General features: G+C 38.7%; 1 protein-coding gene across 3 annotated transcripts in view; it reads left to right on the top strand.

Moving 5' to 3' along the window:
- Window positions 1–384: 384 nt before the first annotated feature.
- The window catches only part of LOC128858072 (alpha-(1,3)-fucosyltransferase C), a 32,410-nt gene continuing 7,028 nt past the window's right edge, over window positions 385–25,766 (top strand). Inside the window, exon 1 of one of the 3 annotated variants that reach the window (XM_054094007.1) lies at window positions 385–823. The gene's annotated coding sequence lies outside the window, so the exon portion shown is untranslated. Of the gene's footprint in view, window positions 824–1,397; window positions 1,681–1,813; window positions 1,910–25,766 lie in introns of those variants that run through there. The other 2 variants (XM_054094008.1, XM_054094009.1) reach the window with 2 other exon arrangements.

Genomic DNA, 25,766 nt, shown 5'->3' with positions numbered 1-25,766 from the left:
GACGACGCGGCATGTTGAAATAGCTGTGCCCATTTTGTTCCCATTGTAATCGTTGACATTCAGAAAATTGTTTCGGCGTATTGTCTTTGCCTTAACAAGTCATTTAAATACAGCGTGTGCTCCCAATTGCGAGAATTACCAGCCATGCGATTGCTTGCTCCAGGGAGAGCTTTTAAAAATAGCTAATAAAAGTAAAGGGCACGCTAACAATGCATCACGCAATTTGTTTTATAGATAGGTCATCGCTACATATGTACATCGCTTCGATCATAATATTATCAATCGCCCCTCGTATATAAATAGATATGTATGTACATATATATTTTTACGTTCATGTACGCCGACGCCTTAGACGCATAGTAGTCTCAGGCAATCACGTTGCCCATTTTTAGAACAGTTCCATTTTGCTGCTGTGGGTGTTTAGAACTGCTTGAGTAAATTTTGTGATTAACATTTAAACATTTGTTTTACAGCCAGTCGTACAAATCATATTGCTTTTGTTCTTGCTAATAGAATGAACTAAATACATAGCCTGTGTTGCTTGTTTGCAGCTTGCCGGCAATTACTCGCGTTTTTGCCATGCGTATTAGCTATTGAATATGAATACAGTACTCTCCGTACTGTGAGTGTGCGTGAGTTCGCTTTGTAAATATTGTCTAATCGCCTAAGGCGTGGAGTGACCGCGAAAACAAACGTTAGTAACGTGCTAAATCGTGTATGAATATATATGTACATACGTATGTATGTATGTATTGACGACTCTATTCGTGATGATGAATTTGTGTTTCTAAAAAATGCTGTCGTAATGAGAAATGATGCATATGTAAGTTTGAGTGTACTGTGTTATAGTTTTAATTGAATTAATGAAAGAAAATCTTAAGAGAACAAATATAGTGCCGGTAAGGAAATTGGAAATTTGTTCGATATATGTATTTATTTACTTTATTCTTTCACTGCTTGAGATGGCAGTGCCGAAATTGTACTTTTTTGTTAGTCAAGTCTTTTATTGCAGACAGATTTTCACAATTCTAGCTATGTTTGTATGAAAATAATACGCGACGAATGGTCAAGTTTACACTATTATTTTATATTCGAGTGTATTTCTGCCTTGAAAAAGCTCCTCATAAAAAATATCTGCTTCACATGTTCGGAAGTATTATAAGTGGCAGAAAATGCTCAACACCTCAACAATATTATACCAAATTTGAATGGGCTATAAAACTGCTACCTGTAAGCGCCCTATATAACTACATACATACATATATGACGAAAGTGATGCCTAGATTTCAGTAGTGAATAATTCCTAGGCAGTACTTTTTTATGGCATCTTTGACATCTGTCAAATATACAGATAGAAAATTTTACACGATAGAACAACGTTAACGCTTTAACGTGAAACTTATTGTAAAAATGGTCGATCTGTAAAAGCAACATATCGAATATCGCAAAATTGCTGACGAAAAGCTGTTATGTATGGAAGCATCTAAAGTGATAGTTATAAGTTCAATTATCTAATGAAAAGTTATTTATTAGTATCCTTTTATGTATACTATGTGCAATTGTACAACGCTTCGAAAAAAGAATAGTTAATAAAACCAAAACTGATAGTGTGAGATGTTAATACAGGGTCCGGCACGCGAAGTGTAACCAACTTCAGACCGCTCGCGCAGCTTATGCACGGTAAATTTCCGAACATTGTGTGTTCTGACGAGACAATTTTTCAAATTGAGTAATTTGTAAACTCCCAAAATCATGTCATCAGTCATGGATTGGTGACGAGGAGGCAGCATCCGCTATAGGTATTGGTTTGGGCCACTGTAAACCGCAGATGGGCGCTCTCCAATCATTTTCATCGAGCCTGTAGACATGTAGTACCTTAAATCACCGTTAGAGGTGGAAAGCCTGGCAGGTACAAAATTAAAAAAAAAATATTAAAAAAATATTATAATCCCAAAAAGTGATTTGCAGTAGAATTTTTGAAGCTATCAGCACTTTTTTTGAATTTAAATTACGATTGCTATTAATTAGCGAAAAAAAACTCTGATCAAGGTGAGAGAATTGAGTTTATTATAGAAAAACTTTAAATTTAATATTATTTTGGGGAAAAAGAAATCTATTACTTTGTGCGCAAAATAATTTAAAACTGTTTTGTGGTCCATCTTTAGCTATGACTACTAACTTAGCGGTCAACTGCGATTATTTCTGTGATTTTTTCGAGATTTCCTTTAACATCAAAAATGCCTGAATGTAATCGATGAAACCAAAATTGCGCGTAATTAACTGTTACATTATCGGCTCCATAAACAACATTCACAATTTTAGCGGCTCGGCTTGCATTTTCGCCTTTATCAAAGAAAAACTGTAAAAGGTATCGAATTTTTTCTTTGTTGACTTCCATTGTTAGCACCCTGTAACTTTTACAACTGACTTTTACAACTGAATGAAACAAACAAAAAACAGCAAACAAATTTTTTTAGTGTGAAATGTCACCTTGACCACGAGCATAAACTTTAAATTGTTTGATCAATACTTTACGAGATATCGATCACTATCTATCTTTCCTCAAACTGATAGTTGGCTGTTCAGTTTGGATGAAATAAAATTTGTTGCAGATAAGCGAATTGTGAACGGAAGACTACACATGATGGAAAGAATAATGAGATGGCGCCTATCGTGGTCCCGTTACTTTGCTCTCAGCGAATTTGATAGTGAGTTACGTGATTTTGGCACCAGTATGGCCAGATTACCATTTTCGTAACTTGATTTAGCATTTTTTTTTGTTATTTAGCTTCGGAGTTTTAGTTCTTTTTTCATGACATTTTTCTAGACTGTTCTAATTAAAATGTAACGTTTATAATTTTGTTAAATATACATTTTTTAATAATTAGTTCAATAATTCACTCAGATTTATTTAGCTTTACTTTTTTTTAACATCTGGTGGCATTGCCCGCGATTGCAGGTGTTGTTGGTGTTCTTCTGCTTTCGGCAGTCAAATCTCTCTCTCGCTACTACAGCGTTGCCTAGCTTTGGATATAAATACGCACTAAAATGCCCATTTAAGAAAAATAAACACCAAATCTTTATTGAATTACTTAAAGAACTTTGTATGCGTTACAAATTATTTTTAAAATATGCGTTTTTTTAAATAAATGTGTTATGGTTATGTATAATTTAATTTATTAGTTCTTTTTTTTTGTTAAGCGAAACTCTTTTGTTAAGGGAACGACTTCTTTGCTATATTTGAGGTTATGTAACTAGATAAGGTACTATTTTTATAAAAATTTCATTATGGTTGCTTTAGTATTTTCTAGTATTTTTTTGCTTAATGCCCTATGTCCCACTAAGCATTGACGACCGGAAGAAACGATTACACCTCTATGGTTTTAATTCGCATTCAGTAAGTTCAAACGCTTTTTAAAATGTGTAAAAAGGTTTTCAATACTCAAGAGTTGAGGGTAGAAGATTTAATATTCTTGCATAACCTTAAAAGAAGCAAAAAATTAAATTCACACTTTCAAAATAACAAATTTTATAAGAACCAACAAATTTCCATTAGCACTAAAATCTTCTCGGAGTGGCCTTTTTTTAACCTTCTTTTGTATAAAAATACAGTTTTTTTAAATTAAAGTTTCGGTGGCTTTAAATTAAAAAAAAAAGAAACAAAAAAGCACTAAATTTATTGCGAAGAGCAAATGGTTGGCAATACTGCACAACTCGGAAAAACGTGACGTCACGAACTCTTGATGGGCGCAATCTTCTTTCTATCATTCTTGAAGACTACACATATGGAGAATTCTTAATTTTTTATGAGAGAAAGTGTGGCTATTTATAAAATAAACAAACATATCTATACGTGGGGTCTTCAGCTTAGAAAAAACTGATTCACTGTTGAATCCATTTAATTTTTGTTCTTTTAAAGCACTTGCTTGAGCAAAGCTAGCAAGGGGAAATTAGATTTTCAAATTGATTTGCATTCCTTTTATCGAAATTCTGTTTTTTCAAATTTATTACCGTTTTCTCACACTACTTTTCGGCCGGGAAAGTAAAATTGTTTGACAACTATTGACTGGAGAGAGCATTTCTTGCCATGCCTGCCTCTTTCCACCTTCCAGCTTTACCTCAACCACACTTTGACTTAACCCACAATGAAATTCAAAAAAATTCTTCAACTAATGTTTTTGTTTTAATAGGTCTATTTATAAGTTCGTGCGGTTTTACAACAGATGGCGTAACTTGATTATTATTCCATCGATCCACATTTCCAAACATTCATTGGAGAGCTACTGTCGTAAGGCACAAACGTCAGTATAAGTTTTTTATTTGAAGCGTAAACAACAATATTTTTACCACACTTGAAAATGTCGAATTTCGTGCCAAATAATGTGTTTTTGCGGGGAATTCTTCTTCATTATTTTAATATGAAGAAAAAAGCAGCCGAAAGTCATCGTATCTTGGTGGAAGTTTATGGTGAGCATGCTCTATCTGAGCGAACGTGCCAGAAGTGGTTTGCACGCTTTAAAAGTGGTGATTTTGGCTTGGAAGACGAAGAACGCGAGGGTGCGCCGCCAAAGTTCATGGATACCGAATTGGAGGAATTGCTCGATCAAGATCCGGCTCAAACGCAAGAAGAGGTTGCAAAAACTTTGGGAGTTGATCAATCAACCATTTCCAAACGTTTAAAAGCCATGGGAATGATCCGAAAGGTAGGCCATTGGGTGCCGTATGAATTGAAGCCAAGAGACGTTGAACGCCGTTTTATGGCATGCGAACAACTGCTTCAACGGCACAAAAGAAAGGGTTTTTTGCATCGAATTGTGACTGGCGATGAAAAGTGGGTCCATTACGACAATCCAAAACGTCGGGCAACGTATGGATACCCTGGCCATACTTCAACATCGACGTCGGCGCAGAATATTCATGGCCTGAAGGTTATGCTGTGTATCTGGTGGGACCAGCTGGGTGTTGTGTATTATGAGCTACTGAAACCGAATGAAACGATTACGGGGGATGTCTACCGACGACAATTGATGCGTTTGAGCCGAACACTGCGAGAAAAACGGCCGCAATACGCCGATAGACACGACAAAGTTATTTTGCAACATGACAATGCTCGGCCACATGTTGCACAAGTGGTCAAAACATACTTAGAAACGCTCAAATGGGATGTCCTACCCCACCCGCCGTATAGTCCAGACCTTGCGCCATCCGATTACTATCTCTTCCGATCGATGCAACATGGCCTGGCTGACCAGCACTTCCGTAATTACGATGAAGTCAAAAAATGGATCGATTCGTGGATTGCGGCAAAACCGACCGAATTTTTCACAAAGGGAATCCGTGAATTGCCAGAAAGATGGGAAAAAGTAGTAGTAAGCGATGGACAATATTTTGAATATTAAATTTGTAACCATTTTACGTCAATAAAGTTTCAAATTTCGAAAAAAAACCGCACGAACTTATTCATAGTCCTATTAGTTCTTCATAATCTACTCCGTTTAATCATTGAATTGTCAGCTTAGGCGCGGACAGCAACGCCTTTACTTATGGCGGCTTTTTTTCCAACGCCGTACTTATTTCTCCAACACTAGTTGTTTAGTGGTCAATTACTCCAATCCGCTTGAGATTATTCAAGAATTTTGGTTTGGCAAGAATTCGGTTTGTTTTTGGTGAGTATTTGCCGATTTACGTGAGTTATTTTCAATTGCCTGTTTTCTCAATTTAATGTTGCTGATTAGTTGCTGTATTTGCGATTTTACAACTGTCGGCGAGGCCTTTTAATCAGTAATTTTCTGGATTTATTAGCACACGTTTCGTTTGTTACTTTTGTCTATTTTTTCTTGTGGATTTCCTTGATTACACAAGCTGAGGACATATGTACACCTGCAGAGTAGGCCGTTCACTTTGGTCAGCCGTTCATGTTTACTGAATAAAGATTACAGAGCTTACTGAGGCTCTCAAAAGTGAATATAGGAATTTCGGAGGAAATACTCCTAGGAACACCAAACTAGTAGTCATATGAGCGCAAAATTCGAGGCTACGTATAACAATTTCTGCACGAACAAACAAAAAAACAAAATCTGAAGTTATTATGGAAATTTTTAACTGATAGGAAATCGTTTCATGTGCCTAATATTTCGGTTGCGCACTGTACTCATTTATTTTTATTTACGCACCCATACATTTAAAGTACATACAACAAATACAATGGCTGTATTGTTACGAGTAGATGTTGGAATTCTTGATTTATTACAATGAATTAATTAAATTGAAAGATCGTTCAAGTATGTCGATTGCCGTTTGATAGAAGAATTGCCTTAGTTCTTTCCCAATGCGCTCTTACTTGTAAACAATTAAAAAAAAAAGAAAAAAATAATAATTCTGACGTGAATAACCGTTTGCGGCAAGCAATTAAATATTGCTGTAATATTTCTTGAGTAGTTTTTTCGTAGCATCAGCTACGTTTGTATGCCAAATAGAAATTAACGGTTTTGTTTAATTTAATTTAATTTAATTTTTTTTATTTATTAAAATTGATGATTTTATTAGTTAGATTGATAATTTTCTTTATTATCCAGAAAAAAATATATGCACGTGAAGTTTCATCAATTTAGATTTTTGAAGGACTAATTTAAGGAAGGACTAATTTAAATACTATTCTATGGCATTAATATGGATATCGAACGAAAGAAGATAAATCCTGTTATTAATATTTTTTTTCATATCACTGCTATGCGAGTACAAACGCGGTTTTGAGTTATGGCACCTTAGAGACTTGCGTGAGATGCATAGGTATGTATGTGTGTATGTATGGGTAACAGCGTTTCCATGTTAGTATAGACGAAGTAATTACTTCTACCCATTAAATCACACACCAGCAAATAATTATCAATCAACTTGTACATAAATGCACTAACACATGCACCTAAATATTTACAAACATATGCACATATGCACATATGCACATATTCTTGATTGGCGCGATATACCTGTACACGCATTAGGGAAGGCCAATTTGTACGGAAGGATTTTTCCCGACACCGCTTCCAGCAGACTCGGCTTCTACATACAATTTCTAAGAAAACAACATTGCAGGAAACGATATTGCAAATGAGATTGCCAAAAGCGGTGCTTACATACATACAATTCGAACAAGCAAGTGACATACTGAAACCACGGACAGACAGGAGGTGGACCACTTGTAACACCGCGAAAATCATGTGTACACAGAATGCAGATAAATACGCCAGAATCGTACTAATCCTATCTAGAAAGCAAAGCAAAACTATCGTGGGTATACTGACAGGCCATAATTTGTTAGCGCAGGCCACACGCACACAAGATGGGAATTGCAAACAGGAATAGCTGCAGATTTTGCAATGAACTAGAAGAGAGGGAAACTCTTGAACACCTTCTATGTTCTTGCCCTGCATTAGCTAGAACCCGAATGAAATGCTTAGGAGCTCTACAATATGAGAGGTTAGATTGTCTCTCGGGGCTAGAGCTTCAGAGCTTACTTAGATTCGCAAAAGACGCAAGCTTATTACAAGAAGCTTACGACAAGGAAACGTAAGGGTCAATCTCCATCTGGTATCACTAAGGACCAATAGGTCTATGTGATGGCTTTAAGTCAACCAGGTCAACCTAACCTAACCTAACCTATTTCGAGTACTCCCAATTTTGAAAGACGCTACCTCCAATACTTTCAGAGCCGCAGCGTTTGTATCCATTCGGACGACATGACCCAGCCAACTTAGCCGCTGGATCTTTATTCGCTGCGCTATGTCTATGTTGGTGGTAAAGCTCATACAGCTCATTGTTCCATCGCCTATGATACTCGCCATCTTCAACGTGAAAAGGTCCAAAAGTCTTCTGCAGAAACTTTCTCTCAAACACTCCAAGGGACGCCTCATCCGATATTGTCAACGCCTAAGCTTCTGCGCCGTACGTAGGACGGGGACGGTGAGAACCTTATAAAGTGTTAGTTTTGTTCGCGAGAGAGGACTTTACTACTCAATCGCCTACTTAGCCCAAAGTAGCACTGGTTGGCAAGAGGATTTCTAGGCTGATATTGTTATCGGTGTTGATGCTGGTTCCTAAATAAACGAAGTCTTTTACAACCTCGAAATCATAACTCTCAACAGTGACGTGGGTGCCGAAACGCGAGTGCACCGACTGTTTGTTTGATGATAGGAGGTACTTCGCAGTTCTCATTAACCGCATGATCCTTTCGCTTTGCCTCTTTATCCAGTTTGGAGAAGGCAGAACTAACAGCGCGGCTAATTATAAAAAAATTTGCTTGATCGATTAAGTTCTGCAGTTCGTACAATCTTTTCCAGCATCTTTTCCACAAGTCACACGATAGCGAGTACCAATGTCTGGGTATTGTCAACGTCATTTTGAATAGCCGTACTAGTTTTGCGGGGATACCAAATTCAGACATTGCGGCATATAGGCAACTCCTTTTCGGGCTGTTGGAAGGAGCTTTAAAATCGACAAAAAGATGGCGTGTACAGCCTTATTACAATATTAAACAATTACAACCATTTGCTTTGCAGCGCCATCTTGTGGTTAGGTTAGGTTAAAATGGTTGCTCAAAGAGAGGACGCACTCATACATAGAAATTAAATTAATTTTTTGTGATACCAGGAGAAATAAGGAGGAGGTGACTAATAGAACGGAAGCAAAATTGGAGAGCGATTTGTGGATGCTGGTTGTGTTAACCGCTTCGTGCAGTTCATGAAGTCTGTGGTTAATATCAAGGCCAGCTTTATCAGCAGGCGTGGCAAAGACATGAGAGCCAAAATGCCTGAATCTTCGCTCCGCGAGAGCAAGCTAGTTAAGGAGAAGGTGCTTAGATGATTTCACCTCAGCCTCCATACAGCTGACGCGAAAAAGACTCGAAGTAGTACCGAGTCTCATAGCATGCATATCTCGCAACTCACGAAACCCGAGATCTAAGATGTTGTTAACCTTAAAGATCCCCCGAGCGCCTTGGTTCCACATGTGGCCAGAATGATTTCGCGATCTTATACGTTTTTGTACTTGCCCAGCATTCGCTGAGTTGACGCGAATCCCATCCTTCAAGGCCATCCCAATCCTCTATTTTTACAGAGAAACTACTTCACAAGTCTCTTATCTGCCTCGCAGTCGCCTGCAATATACCCACATGAGCCTTATATTGAAATATTTTGTTGAGATCGAAATTAAAGTCAGGCATTCTTCGAAGAGGTTCAAGGGCACCGTCAGCGAGCCCAGGTCTCTGATTGCCGTATTGTCTGTCGGAGTAGATATTTACTTCCGCGATAGTTATTACACAAGTTAGTAGCCAATCAGCTGCTTCTTTGATTGTGACTACCTCTGCTTGGAACACAATGTAGTGGTCTTGCGCCTGTTGGGGACTCCTCGCAGAACATTCCGCCGCCAACTCTTCTATGTAGCTTCGAGCCATCTGTGAACAGATCCACCAGTCCTTGCCTCCAAATGCTGCCTCTGTTGACTCTTCCCTTGAATGAATGTGAGTGGACAATCTCCCGCTTTGGACTAAGGGGAGGTGTATCCAAAGTTTCTGACAATACTTGAGTACCCATAACTGAGGCCAAGTTTGTAGTCCGATCCTCTTCTCCTTGTGATGTTATTTTAAAATTTCGGGTACATGAAATTGACTTCAGAGTTAAGCTCCACTGGATTTTTTTCTTATATTTCTATATAGAGTTCGAATCTGCTAGGAACGAAATGGAAAAAATTGACCCGCCCTAATACATACAAATATATGTATAGTAAGTGAAAATAGCGAAATTCTTGTACAAGCCAAGCAACAAGGACATGGCTTAATGTTCCACTGAGTCTAATTAATATAATGTGGCTGAACTGTTAGGGCTACGAGCACGTACACACTCGCACATACTCATACTTGCATAAAAACATGCATGGTAAAAAAGCAAACATGTTATTAGTGTCACAAATTGCCACCTGGAGCGGTAACCATTCTGGGGTAATGAGTATGACTAAAATATTAAAAAAATTAGCTGACAAGCGAACCTGAATAATAAGTGTAAGTGCACACAACTGCGCCAATCAAGCAGCTTGACCAAATATGAGCAGACGATTTGAATTTTAAAAAGGAAAAGAGATCATAAAATATTTATGATCAAGCTAGCTTTAATTGATCTCCGAAATATCTTCCATGACTATCAATCGATTTTTTTTGTGCAGATCCAAAATAGGTTGCACCTTTTTTCACTTCACTCCGAAATAAGCACCTTAAAAATGAGGTTTTAATACAATAAAGTTTTCTTTAGGGGCTGATAGATGTGAGACACGCAATTTAGTCTTGATATGCTGGCGGCCGTCGTAGCCGAATGGGCTGGTGCGTGACTGGAATTCACAAGAGAACGTCGGTTCGAATCTCGGTGAAAACACCAAAATTAAGAAAAAGAGTTTTCTAATAGCGGTCACCCCTTGGCAGGCAATGACAAACCTCCGAGTGTATTTCTGACATGAAAAAGCTCCTCATAAAAATATCTGCCGTTCGGTCCCTCCATTTGTGGAACAACCATTTGTGGAACAACATCAAGACGTAAACCATAAATAGGAGGAGGAGCTCGGCCAAACACCCAAAAAGGGTGTACGCGCCAATTATACATATATATATATATGCTGGCATAAAAAGACGTATTTTGGTGCCAAATCAGGGTTTTATGGCGGTTGACCCATTGATATACAGTTTTGTTTAGTAAAATTTCATTATTTGAATCGAGGTGAGAAACTATTTAAGCTGATATTTTGTTTCGTTTGAAAAATATTGACAGTAATTTCGGATACTGATACGGCAAAAAATGCACACAAAAAGATTCTCCCATTAGAATTAGATTATAAAGATTTTTGTTCTCCCTACCGATTCATTAGCGATGAAAATATTTTAAGCTTTTTAAATATTCTAACGCAACAGGTGAATTTACTTGTAAAATATTCGGACATAGCTGAATAGGTATGAGTTATCGGACCAATACGGACTACAGGTATATGACTGCGAAATACAATTGGGTGAAGAGATTCCGAACAACAATAGAAGAAAGAAAAGAGAAATGAAACCTAGCCTCCATACATTTAATATATTTACTGACAACTCGAAAATGATGGAGGGAGTAGGTGCAGGGATTTATTGCGCAGAGCTGGACATCAGGCGGCTAATTAAGCGCCCTGACCATTGCAGTATTTTTTTGGCAGAAGTCTTTGCGGTAGGAAAGGCTGCAGAAATAGCACTTGCAAGGACATACTGAAACCTTTAAATACGGTATAGAATGACATCGCTGCGGATGTGAAAACACAGATAGACAGGAGGTGGAATAATCTAGCCACATGTAAAAAATGCGTAAATCATGTATACACAGAATGCAAATAAATACGCCAGATTCGTACTAACCCTGTCTAGAAAGGAAAGCAGAACTATCTAAGGTATACTGACAGGCCATAATTTGTTAGCGCAGGCCACAGTCATACAAGATGGGAATTTCAAACAAGGATAGATGCAGATTTTGCAATGTACTAGAAGAGAGGGAAACTCTTGAACACCTTATATCTTCTTGCTCTGCATTAGCTAGAAACCGCATGAAATGTTTAGGAGCTCTACAATATGAGAGGTGAGAATGTCTCTCGGGACTCGAGCTTCAGAGCTTAGGATCTAGGGTTGGACAAGTCCAAGCACTTAGTCAGTAGACTATTGTACTACACCCGGATAGAAATCAGTAGAAAGAATAGAGATAAGTCTGATTCTGGCAAATGTAGGACAGCTACAGAGAAAGTGAAGTGTTGTCATTCTCAAGATAAGGTAGGCATATCGGGCTGCCCACGACCCCCATGGTAGCCATATGCTGACCACAGACGTTGTGCCCTGTGATTACACCCACCAGTACTCTCAGGTCCTTCCTGCTGAGTTTTAGGAGGAAGGTCGCTGTTTTCCTGTTTGGTTCTTTCACAAAGCACTTGGCTACTATGCACGAGTTCAACTCAGACCAACGACCTCTGTAAGTAGACCTCATGAAGTCGTCAATCCATACTTGAATCGATGCGGAATTGACATCTAAAAAGGGTTCAGGGCCTAGTGGCATACTTACAGAGCCTTCATTTGCCAATTTATCAGCCAACTCGTTCCCTGCAATACCACAATGTCCAGGCACCCAAATAAGACTAACTTTGTTGTGTTTTGCAACACTGTTCAGTTTTGTCTTACATTCACCGACCAACTTCGAAGAGCAGCATTGGTAAGCAAGGGCTTTCAGTGCAGCTTGACTGTCACTATAAATTCCAATACTGTTGCCCCGCCACTTTTTCTCAATTAGCCAGTACGCCACACTCAAGATGGCATAGACTTCCGTAAGGAATACCGTGGCCATCTGTCCTGTGGCATAGGAGTACTTAGTGTCTTCGTCTAAGTACTATCCAGATCCGTTTCCATCGCTGGTTTTGGATCCGTCGGTGTAGAAAGTGTGCTGATATCCCGTTAATAGGTTCTCTGGACTTAACCATTGATCTCTATCTGGAATCAAAACATCATACTTCTTACTGAAGCTAACGACAGGCACCCGATTGCCCACCGGCATCGAGAACAGTGTGCACCGCTCCGACAACTGGTGGTATATCTGACAGTGGCCAGTGCTTACTTCATTTCCCCAGACTGCGTTTAACTTGACCCTGTATGCCGCCTTCATTGCTTCCTTTCGAATTTGAAAATGTAGAGGTTGCAAGTTCAGAATGACATTAGGGGCATCACCAGATGTTATGATCATGGCACCTGTGACACCCAAGCACACACTTCTCTGTAGCCTGTTTAGGGGGTTTACTCTGGAATTAACCATTGTGGCTTTCCACCATACTACAGAGGCGTATGTAATAATGGGTCTAATCAGGGTGATGTACAGCCAAAGGTTCTCTTACACTGCCAGAAGACTTTTATTGTTCGAGAGACCTTCGGCTCGACGTGCTTCTTCCAAGTAAGTTTACTATATCGGATTACTCCTAGATATTTAACCTCAGAAGACAGTTGCAGTGTTACGCCTTTCAATGTGGGTAGTAACAGGCCTTCCATATTGCGTTTCCTAGTGTAAAGCATTAAGGTACTTTTTGTAGGATTCACCGAATGACCATGCAATTCGTACCAATACTCAATCTGCATTTTATTGCATATAACTTCAAGTGATCGTCCTGAGATTAATACGCACACATCGTCTGCGTAGGCTTGGATGTGTCCAATTTAGGCTTATTATAAGAGCCTACTACAAGGAAACGTAAGGGTCAAGCTCCATCTGGTACCACTAAGGACCATATGCAAAGACGTACATTTTATTAACCCATTAACCATTTTAATATCCGTAAGACAATGTTTGCGAAAAAGACGATATCTCGGAAATGGTGAATGATATTGACTTAGTTTTATTTCCTAACCATAGAAGAAAGATGGAGTCTTTTCGAAGGGAAGACGAAATTTTGATTATTAATTGTTCTTTTTTACAGACAAAAATCCGAGATTTCTAAAAATTAAAAATATTTGTACTTACAAAATTATTTAGAATGCTAACAAAATTAAGAATCGGAGCGAAATAATTTAAGCAGTTTGGCTTCTCTACCTTTTGTTTACGTAAGAGACCGGATTGTTGTTTGCTTAACTGCCTGATTTGGGTATCTAAATACGCGACAAGCGAAAGAGTGTCTAGCTTAAAAAACCGGACGAAAGCCTGTTTGCATATATAAATTAACTAGCAAACCCGGCCCCCTTCGCTGGGCACACTAAAATAGAATAGATATGGTTTAGAACAGAAAATATATGGTTTTCATATTATTTATTTCTTTATTCTTTATTCAAGCGCTTTGGCATAAACAATATTTTTTGTTTTTCTATTTGTTTTTGAGTAAATATAAAATATAAATTGAAAATCAGGAAAAAAGAAGATTGTTTTTAAATTTCAAATCAACGCATATGAATAAACAATCGTCTTTTTTCCTGATCATCCATGAATTTTTCGTTTCAATTTATATGTTTTATTAAGCATTGGAGCTTTTTTAACCATTATCCATTTATATTTTTCAAAAAAAAAAAAACGAAAAAAAATTTTCCACGAACACATAATTTCATTCGGATTTCACATTAAATTCTCAAATTTCGTAAGAAATTATTCACTGTTCCAAAATCCACTCCAAAAAAATTCACAAACAATTTATACATGTTGCACTTACGTTTTTTCCTTATGGTATCCAAATCAGAAAGAAATATTGACACATTGTAACTCACACTGTCAATTTGACAGTTCAGTTCCGCCCCAAGTGTTAAAAAAGTAAGCGACATTATGGCTGGTTCAAAAGGACGCTGTACCCGTTGCCAGTGCTCCGAATTACAACCAAACTTTACGAAACCCATTTTCAATACTTACTTAACAATGTGCGTAAGTTTGGTTTAATTCGGTGCAAAGACACGGCGGGTCCACGTTTTGGCATATATTTCGAGACCCCAGTCATCAATAGGTATGAAAATTACCCCGTATTAAAGCACTTATCAACAGCTTTCATTTGATACCCATATTGTACATACACGTCCGAAGGTTACCCGGGTCCACGTTTTGACCTATATCTCGAGACCCTATCTACCAATAGGTATTCAAACTATACGGAAACCATCTTCAATACCTACTTAACAATGTGTGTAAGTTTGGTGCAATTCGGTTCAAAGACACGGCGGGTACACGTTTGGGCATATATTTCGAGACCCTAGTCATCAATAGGTATGAAAATTAACCCGTATTAAAGCACTTATCCACGGCTTTCATTTGATACCCATATTGTACATACACAACCAAAGGTTACCCGGGTCTACGTTTTGACCTATATCTCAAGACCCCAGTCACGGAGCGGCATGAAAAATACTCTCTACTAAAGCATTCACCAACAGCTTCAATTTGATATCCATATTGTACAAACACATTCTAGGGTCCACGTTTTGGTCTCTATCTCGAGACCCTAGTCACGGAGCGGCTTGAAAAATACTCTGAACTAAAGCATTCACCAACAGCTTCCATTTGATACCCATATTGTACATACACATCCGAAGGTTACCCGGGTCCACGTTTTGACCTATATCTCGAGCCCTATTTCCAAAATAAAATATAGTCCATGTTACTCGTGGATGATGTAGCTTTCGAATGGTGAAAGAATTTTTAAAATCGGTCCAGTAGTTTTTGAGCCTATTCATTACAACCAAACAAACAAACAAACAAACAAAGTTTTCCTCTTTATAATATTAGTATAGATTATAAGTGTTTTTCACAGTGTTTTTATGACACGCGGTGTTACGCTTAAATGAGAGAATTAGTACTTAGCGATGTGATAATCGTTAGCATTTATTTCCCAAATTCAACTGACTTAATAATGAACTTAGTTCTTAAAAGTAAGCTAGCCCTAAGCTCCAAAGACACTGGTCTCGCACTTTACTGCAAGGAATCATATTATATTACGTCACAAGGCATAGCTCGCAACATTGTTGTGCTTCGACGTTTTCGCTGCCAACTGTTATTTTTTGCTTAGCTGATCACTCGTGTTAACTTATATATTTTTGGATAATATCATCGAGTTCTTCATTATTGTTGTCTGGCGGCGTAATAATAACATTTTTTTGTAGCTCGTTGCTCTTCTTCACAAGTAAAAATATTTCTTTTAATTTTTAAAGATTTTCTGTACTAGTAAGAATTGTTTTTGTAAAATATCAGCACACACACACCTTAATTTGTTTTTGTTCAATCTTTGAACAAGTCGACCTAGGAGACAGTGTCCTGTGATCAAAGGATCTAACATAGAGACGTTTTGCCTTGACCGATTAATTAGCGCCTGACGCCCCATTTCGGCCAAATACTTTTTGTAGCATTACTTGTCAGACTATCAACTCATCTCGTGTTGGTTGAGTAGGGTATACCTACAATCTCCATATCAAGGTAGAGGTATAATACCCTCTCTTGCTAATTTGTCTGCCTTATAATTCCCTGGTGACACGCCAACTACCTGATGACATACCAACTTAACACTGGTACACATTTTCTTCTTCAACCGTGTTTTGTTTTTTAATTTATAAAGGTCACAATCTTTGAAAAAAATTTGTTAATAACTTTCTTTAGATCTAATTACATCCACATATGTTGAAGCATTTCCCCATCCTCTTCAAGTTGGTTATATCGAGGTGTCACTGCATGCATATATTCCAGTGCGTAATTGTTATTGTACAGACGTGCGTGCGTCCTAATAATTGTTGACACATTAATCACCTTCTATTTTTATTTTGTTTAATAGAAATATGCCAAGCTTATTTCACTTTTACCATTTCATCAATGTTTCACTTATTTTCGTTCGAGTGCGCCTCAGTGAAGCAAACACTCTCAGTGACATATTCATAGCCGTCGTTCGTGACTCGCTTGTTATCTTTTGCTTTATCGCTCCGCATTTGATTGTACACTCCTATTTTTAAACCATGCACTCGTACATTACCTTTGGGAGTGGCAGTGAAAGTAATGAGCTTAACTAAAACAATCAACTTAATCGACTCAAATGCATTCGGGAGCTGAAAGCAATAACTAATCAATTTAGTAGTAATTTTTATGGAGTCATATTTATGTATGTATAAGTGAGTACATAAAAGTCGTCAAAAGTGACTTTGTAATTTATGCCCATTAGTGGACAGTTTTTTTTATAACCTATTCTTAAAGAAACTAAAATTGAGTGCTTCGCTGAACAAAATTTTCTAGTGGAATAAAAAATAAAAGTTTCATATTGGATCTTTGTTTATTCTTAGGTACTCGTACATATGTATCACGATGGAGAAAATAATGTTTCTATCATTCTTGCATATGCGCAGTGATTCTATTTCAAATGATTCAAGTGACTCGAGTATTTTGGATAGTGTTTATTTTTCTGAAATTTCATATATTATATTTGTAGTCTTGAGTATGTTAAGAAATTACCCGAAAATTATTTGAAAAATATTAATAATTCAGTGGTTAGTGCATAGACTTAGTTAATGAGGAAAAATATTAATGCAAACTACTCTTTTTGTTTTCAGATAAAATATATTTAAAAAAAAATTGTGTTTTATGTTTTTTCTCTACCTGAAAATTTATATATAAATAAAAAAAAAGCAAATAAAATAATAGGACTATGAATAAGTTCGTGCGGTTTTTTTCGAAATTTGAAACTTTATTGACGTAAAATGGTTACAAATTTAATATTCAAAATATTGTCCATCGCTTACTACTACTTTTTCCCATCTTTCTGGCAATTCACGGATTCCCTTTGTGAAAAATTCGGTCGGTTTTGCCGCAATCCACGAATCGATCCATTTTTTGACTTCATCGTAATTACGGAAGTGCTGGTCAGCCAGGCCATGTTGCATCGATCGGAAGAGATAGTAATCGGATGGCGCAAGGTCTGGACTATACAGCGGGTGGGGTAGGACATCCCATTTGAGCGTTTCTAAGTATGTTTTGACCACTTGTGCAACATGTGGCCGAGCATTGTCATGTTGCAAAATAACTTTGTCGTGTCTATCGGCGTATTGCGGCCGTTTTTCTCGCAGTGCTCGGCTCAAACGCATCAATTGTCGTCGGTAGACATCCCCCGTAATCGTTTCATTCGGTTTCAGTAGCTCATAATACACAACACCCAGCTGGTCCCACCAGATACACAGCATAACCTTCAGGCCATGAATATTCTGCGCCGACGTCGATGTTGAAGCATGGCCAGGGTATCCATACGTTGCCCGACGTTTTGGATTGTCGTAATGGACCCACTTTTCATCGCCAGTCACAATTCGATGCAAAAAACCCTTTCTTTTGTGCCGTTGAAGCAGTTGTTCGCATGCCATAAAACGGCGTTCAACGTCTCTTGGCTTCAATTCATACGGCACCCAATGGCCTACCTTTCGGATCATTCCCATGGCTTTTAAACGTTTGGAAATGGTTGATTGATCAACTCCCAAAGTTTTTGCAACCTCTTCTTGCGTTTGAGCCGGATCTTGATCGAGCAATTCCTCCAATTCGGTATCCATGAACTTTGGCGGCGCACCCTCGCGTTCTTCGTCTTCCAAGCCAAAATCACCACTTTTAAAGCGTGCAAACCACTTCTGGCACGTTCGCTCAGATAGAGCATGCTCACCATAAACTTCCACCAAGATACGATGACTTTCGGCTGCTTTTTTCTTCATATTAAAATAATGAAGAAGAATTCCCCGCAAAAACACATTATTTGGCACGAAATTCGACATTTTCAAGTGTGGTAAAAATATTGTTGTTTACGCTTCAAATAAAAAACTTATACTGACGTTTGTGCCTTACGACAGTAGCTCTCCAATGAATGTTTGGAAATGTGGATCGATGGAATAATAATCAAGTTACGCCATCTGTTGTAAAACCGCACGAACTTATAAATAGACCTATTATTTTGTTTTTACTTTTCTATTTATCCGAAAAAAAAACTAAAATAAATATATTTGAAAAGAAGGAAAACAATTAGAAAAAAATCTTTCAGTATAAAATAAGATTTTTCTTGAAAAAAATTTATTTAAAAATATTTTGTTTTGCTTTTCCGTTTATCCGACAAAAATATAAATAAGTATATTAAAAAAAAATTTCTTTGGCTTTCTGTCTACCCGAAAAAAATATACGTCAAAAAAATTTAATAAATAAATATATTTAAAAACGAAAAAAAAACTCTCGATAAAAAGTAAAATTTTAGTTGGAAAACTTTTGTTTGAAAAAAATTTTGTTTTTGGTTTTCGGTTTATCCGAAAAATATAAATAAATAAAGGATAAAGAAGCAAAAAATTATTGATTTTTTGGAGGAACTAGATAACACTTTTCATTCTTGTGAATGTAGCAAGATGAAGTTTATTCAAAGTATTTAAAGAATTTTATTACATTTTGTTAAAAAAAATTTCAATTTGACTTTTCGAAAGTGAAGAAATTCGCTAATATGGACTTTGTTTTAATTAGTTCACATTATCGAGCGTACACTGTACACTATACAGAGATAAATACACGCAAATTTTATGAAGCATTTGCATTTATGTTGTTTGTTAAGAATTATTACTCTGCCTTAGACTAGTAAAATATGCATGTACGAGTACGAGTATTTTTTTTTTTTTTTTTTTTTTTTTTTTTTTTTTTTTTTTTTTATGAGGAGGAAGCATCGAAAGCCTTACCCCGTCAGTGTGGGACTTTAACCCGAACTAAACCTCCTACCGTCAAAGTACCGATCCCCCCGGTACTACCGTCAAGTATTTCGTCGGGAGGCGGTTTGAGCGTTGCACTCAACGTCAGTTACTGTTCTGATGCAATATGTCACAAGCTGCATCTGCCTATTACCACCACTGTTAGGTCATATCAGAAGACAACCACCCCTGTCGGATCTATACGCCCCCTCCCCCCATGCCCCTGTTCGTTACCATAGAAAAGCTAGTTTCTAATAGTGGTATCGTCAGTTTACCTGTGTTTTCATCTCTGGATAGGTGTGCTGCTTCACGTTCTTATTTGACGTTCGCGCATCCTCCTTGCCTGCTCGCTATTTCGAAGTTGCTGCATTATTTCAGCAGCCATGTTTTGGACTTTGCTCCAATTGTCCTGGCTCATCAACATCAGTGGCACTAAATTCTCGGGCGTGATGCTGCTGCCAAGGTTGCCTTCTAGTTTAGCCCTTACTCTTCTGAAGCGGGGACACGTGAGAAGCACATGTTCTGCGTCCTCCTCAACTGCTGGTGTGCACTGCTCGCAGTATGGACTTTCTTCGTGTCCAAAGCGGTGAAGGTACGCTTTAAAGCAACCATGGCCACTTAGGATTTGGCAGACATAGAAGTCTACTTCTCCGTGCTTTCTCTGGAGCCAAGCTTCAACGTTGGGGATGAGACGGTGGGTCCACCTGCCTTTATTTGCACTGTCCCATCGCGTCTGCCATTGGTCCACGCAGCGGTGGTTTATGGATTTTCTCAGTGCCAGCTGATCGCATTGGGCTTGGTTGTTCCTCATACGTCTCATTTCATACATCTCCTGCGCTATCAAGTCGAGTGGGCATAGACCGGCTATGATGAGCGCCGCATCCTCTGAGACTGTCCTGAAGGCAGAGCAGACTCTAAGAGCACACAAGCGGTACGTGGAGTTACTACTTCGTACGTATGAAGCGTGTTGGAATGCATCGCGCCAAACTGTCGCGCCATATAAAAGGATAGACCTCACTACTCCAGCCAGGACCTGTCTTGCCTGCTGCCTTGGTCCTCCAATGTTCGCCATTATTCTAGCCAGGGCTGCTGTCGCAGTCGCAGCTTTGTTGCTAGCGTATTCCAAGTGGTATCGGAAGCTAATTCGGTGGTCTACCAAGACGCCTAAGTATTTTATGTATGGCTTTGACTCGATAATGCTGTCCCCAACTCTAATCTTGACCTTTTCAACTCTCTTTCGGCTGCTGATGAGTACGGCTTCTGTTTTATGCGTAGCTAGCTTTAAACCATTCGCGCCTAGCCATCTTTGAGCCGCGCCTATAGCTTGTTGCGCGATATTTACAATTTCCGCGAGCGTTTTCGCGGTTACAACGATTGATATATCGTCCGCGAAGCCAACGAATGTTGCTCTCTTGTGTACCTTTAGTCGCAAAATGCCGTCGTACATAATGTTCCACAGGAGGGGCCCTAGAACGGATCCTTGTGGCACACCAGCTGTGACCTGGTAGTCAACAATTCCGCTGTCGCTGCCGTAACGTAACACCCTATCAGACAGGTAGCTGGATATGATACGCTGTAGATAGGTAGGCACTTGCATCGCGCGGAGGGCGTGTAGTATGTCTATCCATCTGGCACTGTTGAACGCATTTTTGACATCTAATGTTATTACTAGGCAATATTCTTTTGCACCACCTAACCATCGCTTGCCTTCAATTGCCTTTTCCGCAATTACTTTTACGGCCTCTATCGCGTCTGTGGTAGATCGCTTCCTCCTAAAGCCAAACTGGTAGCTTGACAGCTGTCCGTCTACATATATTTCCAGCCGGTTTTTAATCACAAGCTCAAACAACTTACCAATGGAGTCCAGCATACACAGTGGACGGTATTCATTTGGAGCGCAAGCACCTGGTTTTTTTGGTACAAGTACCAATTTTTGTAGTTTCCAGATATTTGGAAAGACGCCTTCTTGCAGGTACACATTAAAAATTCTCGCAAACAAGCACGGGTTTTGCAGCATGGCTTTTTTCAACGCAATGTTTGGAATTCCATCTGGCCCAGGCGCTTTTCGAGACGATAATTTGCTACTTAGTTGGAGCACTTCGGCTACATTTACCGCCGGGATGTTGGTGGCTGGTTCGCTATCTATCTTTCTCACAAAGTCAGGCTGCGGAGGGAAGAGTTCTCGTACAATCTGGTCCAAGAGAATTGGGCATGTTGGTTGTACCGTCTGTTTCATCTTGTTCCGCACTATTTTATAGGCTGAGCCCCATGGGTTATTATTGACGTCGTCACATAGCTCTTTGAACATATTGCGCTTGCTATCGCGAATGGCCAGTTTAAGCGCTTTACGCTTATTTTTGTAGTTGAGCCTGAGTTCTACAGTGTTGGTTGCATTCCGTGAGCGCTGACATAGCCTTCTGGCCCGATTGCATTGTGCTCGCAACTCCGCAATCTCGTCGTTCCACCAGTATGCTGGCTTACGTGTTTGGTGTCTTCCTTGTCGGACCATAGCGGTATCGCATGCTTTGGTGATGGCTGACCTTATCTCCGACGCTGCAGTTTCAACCGTGCATATTACCTCGGTGTTGTCGAAGGCTATCTCAAAGAGCTTCTCGTCGAAGCTTTTCGCTTTCCACCCATTTTGCCGTTTGTAGGGTATCGTGCCTACTTGAGCTTTTTCGATGGCAATGACTATTGCCTTATGGTCGCTATGTGTGTAGCAGTCGCTGAGGTACCATCTTGTAGCTCTACTTAGTCCCCTGCTTATGAAAGAAAGGTCTATGATGGAACCAGTACCATTTTTGCTAAATGTGTTCTCCGTACCACTGTTGAGTAGAACAAAATCAAGCGCTGCTAGTGCATTTAAAAGCTCCCTGCCTTTCGGGTTTGTTCTCTTACATCCCCACTCTGCTGCCCACGCATTGAAGTCACCTGCTATGAGTGCCGCGCTTCTTTGCTTAGCGTCATTAACCAGTTCGTCCATGATACTGGCAAAGGTACACAAATCTGTACTGGGTGGTATGTAACAGCTGTATATGTGTATATTATCTATTTTGGCACGCACATAGCCGGTTGTTGCAACTGGTTTCCCCAGATGGGTTGGGTTACTCCCGCAGCTCCATATGGCACACTTGCCATTTACGTTGCTGGCCCATGACGCCTCGTGCCTGTTTCTATATTGCTCGCTAAGTATAGCAACATCGATGCCCAGTTCGTATACTGTTTGGGTAAGCAGGCTTTGCGCTGCTTCGCAGTGGTTGAGGTTAAGTTGCAAGACCTTCATACTTTCTTCTGTTGGGCTGCTCTCTGGAATGCGGGGCATGTTCGCCCTCCCGACACATGGTTAGTGTCACTTTCGCCGTGCTGTAGACATAGCGCACACCATACGAGTATGTATGTGTGTGTGTGTTGGATATGGGTCGTGCACATGAATGTCCTGCTAGGCAATGCACACAACCATTGCAAATGTTTTCGTACCCTGTTCAAAAATTCATTAAATAAACACACAAAATTAATATTTACTTTTCCTCACACATTTTGGTTTGCTTCCTTGGTTCACATATGATAACTGTATTGGTATTGATACAATTCACTTATTACTTTTACTATTTGTATTTGCTTTTGTTAAAATGTGTTACAGAGAATATGATTTCTATTAAATAAATTATCTGCAATATCAGAGCGTAAGTCAATATCAAATCTCTGATAATTGCGTTGCATGCGAACTATGACTTCGACTTTTTAGCTATCTTTCTAAATTTCAAAGATTTTCGACTGTGATTGATAGATCTGGCAGATAATTTCATAGAATTTATTTCTAGAAAATAATACTTGGCATATGTCCACCGCGACTACGAGTTACATGATCCATTCGTTCAGTCTAACTGACGCTGTATGTCAAGTTGCTCCATTTCGTTAGAATCAAATATCGTCGATGTTTAGGTGATTAATTTTTCGAAACAAAGATTTAGCCAGCATGGCTCTATAGCGCTCGCCATTCACCGTAACGGCAAAACCTTCCACATTGCGAAAGAAAACAGGACCAATGATGCCGCCGGGTCGATAAACTTCGCGAACAGAATACATAATTTTTTTCAAAGTAAACTTCCACAATTTGGAAGGGTTGTTCTGGCGTAAACACACTTTACCATTCTCAGCTGTCATATTGATAGTTTTCATGCAACGAAGGGAAGACCCCAAATTTTACCTCAATTAAGGTTGACGCACTCTCACTCATATTCTGAGTGCCGATTCGAAAGTTTCCAAAAGTTTCAACAATCCCATCTAAACTAGCGTAAGGCGATAGGAATAGTTAGAAATTTCAGAAACTCGATTTTCAAATTTTCTTGTAGTTCAATCTTTGATTTAATAGGCCAAAAATATTCTCTAAAAATTTCATAAGAATTGAATGAATGTTTCTAAGATATCCGATAATAAGTGCACCATCGATTGCTACGATAAAATATTTAAGCGCGGTTTCTCAATTAAAAAAAAAACTTCGAATTTGTACAGCTCCGAGGTGTGTTCAAAAGTATGGCAAATTTTAAATTTTCGCTGGTTACGTACATTCGAATTTCGATTTTCTTGTGGCGATATGTTGGTACTCATGCTGACGAGTTCTGCCATTTTGAATTTTCAGTTAATTGTTGACAGCTGCCTTGCTTGCACGTGTTTCGGCTCGTCTTCGATTTTTACCTATTCAAACAGATGGATCAAAGAACCTGTATCAAATTTTGTGTGAAAAACGAAATTAAGTGCGCGGATGCATTCCGAATGTTGACTGTAACCCACGGAGAAGCTTCTTTGGACCAAAGCAACGTGTATCGGTGGTACAAAATGTTCTCAGAACGCCGAGAAGATTTGAACGATGAAAAGCGTGTCGGACGCCCGAGCACCTCAACAACAGACGAAAAAATCGTTAAATCACCGTTAGAGAAGTTTCTGAGGGCCTTGACATATCGATTGGCTCGTGCCATTCGAATTTTTTCAATGATTTGGACATGAGACGGGTGGCCGAACATTGCTGATGAGATGTTGGACTCTGACCGCGACGATCCAAATTTGCTCCAGAGTAAAAGTTTGTAAAAGTTTTGCTTACTGTTTTCTTCGATTGCAGGGGTGTTGTGCATCAGCAAAGTATTCCCCAGATCTGGCCCCTGTGATTTTTTCTTGTTCCCGAAACTGAAGAAGCCCATGAAAGCACGACGCTACGCTACGATTGATAAAGATGGCATCGAAGGAGGAGCTGAACAAGATAAAAAAAAAAATGATTTTTTGAGGTGCTTCGAAGATTGGAAAAAACGTTGGCACAAGTGCATAATATCTCATGGGGATTACTTTGGACAAAATAGATATTAGTGAATAAATAAATAAATTTTGAAAAAAAAACACAAAATTCGCGATACTTTTTGAACACACCTCGTATATTACTACTATTTTGTTGAAAATTTCGGTGTAGGTAAAATTTTAGAAGCGGCTATTTTGATAATTATAAAAAAAATAGTTTTCAAAAATAATTTTCTTTGAAAACATTTGAATTTTTTTAAAATTCTGCGGAAACTGCCATTTTGTTAGTTTTCAAACAAAAGTTTTCAATTTTTTTTTAACAATAAATCCTTTTTTTTTTTTGAAAATTTGTGTGTAGAGTTTTAGAAACCAAGATTTTAAAAAACTGAAAACAATACAGGGTTTGATTGAAAAGTAATGAGCCTTCCCGCGCGGAGCGTCTGCCTAGCGATCAACTGAATCGGCTGGGGGGGAAAATGATCGTTGGACCTTCCCCTTCCACTAGAAACCGGTCCCAGTTCGCTGGCAACAGCGGTGCAGTCAACATCGTGAGATTAGTAAAGAGTCAAATTGAACTTATTACAAAGTGCGGGAAATCGTGACCGGAAAACTTGACATGCACACCGCCTTCCTCTGCACCTCTGCATTGTCCAAGATGGGGGTTCCGGTGCTTCCCCACCCTCCTTACAGCTCAGACCTGTCACCTCCGGACTTCTTCTTGTTCCCGCGCCTGAGAAGAAAGCTGAAGGGGAGGCGTTTCGACTCCATCGAGGCGATCCAAAAAACTGTGACAGCCGAATTGATTCCGGCGGATGAGTTTAAAAAATGTTTCCTGCAGTGGAAGGACCACTACCAGCGGTGTATTGACGCTCATGGGTCCTATTTTGAAGAAGATTAGTTGTATAAGCCAAAAGGTTTAATAAAACTGCTTTAAAAAAATAAAGCTCATTACTTTTCAATCAAACCCTGTACTTGGTTTTTTCCGAAAATTTTGGTGTAAACCGTCGTTTTGTGAATTTTCAAGCAAAAATCTTGATTTTGTTTTTGTGGTTGTATAATTTTAGAACATTATATTTTAATATTGTAATTTTTCCAAAATTCTGGTATAAATCGCCATTTTGTAAATTTTCAAACAATAATTTTTTAAATAATAACAATAAACTATGGGGGTTTCGTGAAAATTTGGTACAACATATTAGAGGCCGATGTTTGAAAATTAAAAAAAAAGTTGTCGTATGAGCAG

The sequence above is a fragment of the Anastrepha ludens genome, chromosome 3, assembly GCF_028408465.1.
Source record: "Anastrepha ludens isolate Willacy chromosome 3, idAnaLude1.1, whole genome shotgun sequence".
NCBI classification, from domain to species: domain Eukaryota; kingdom Metazoa; phylum Arthropoda; class Insecta; order Diptera; family Tephritidae; genus Anastrepha; species Anastrepha ludens.
The sequence above is the reverse complement of the archived record's forward strand: the minus strand, read 5'-3'. Positions and strand labels throughout refer to the sequence as shown.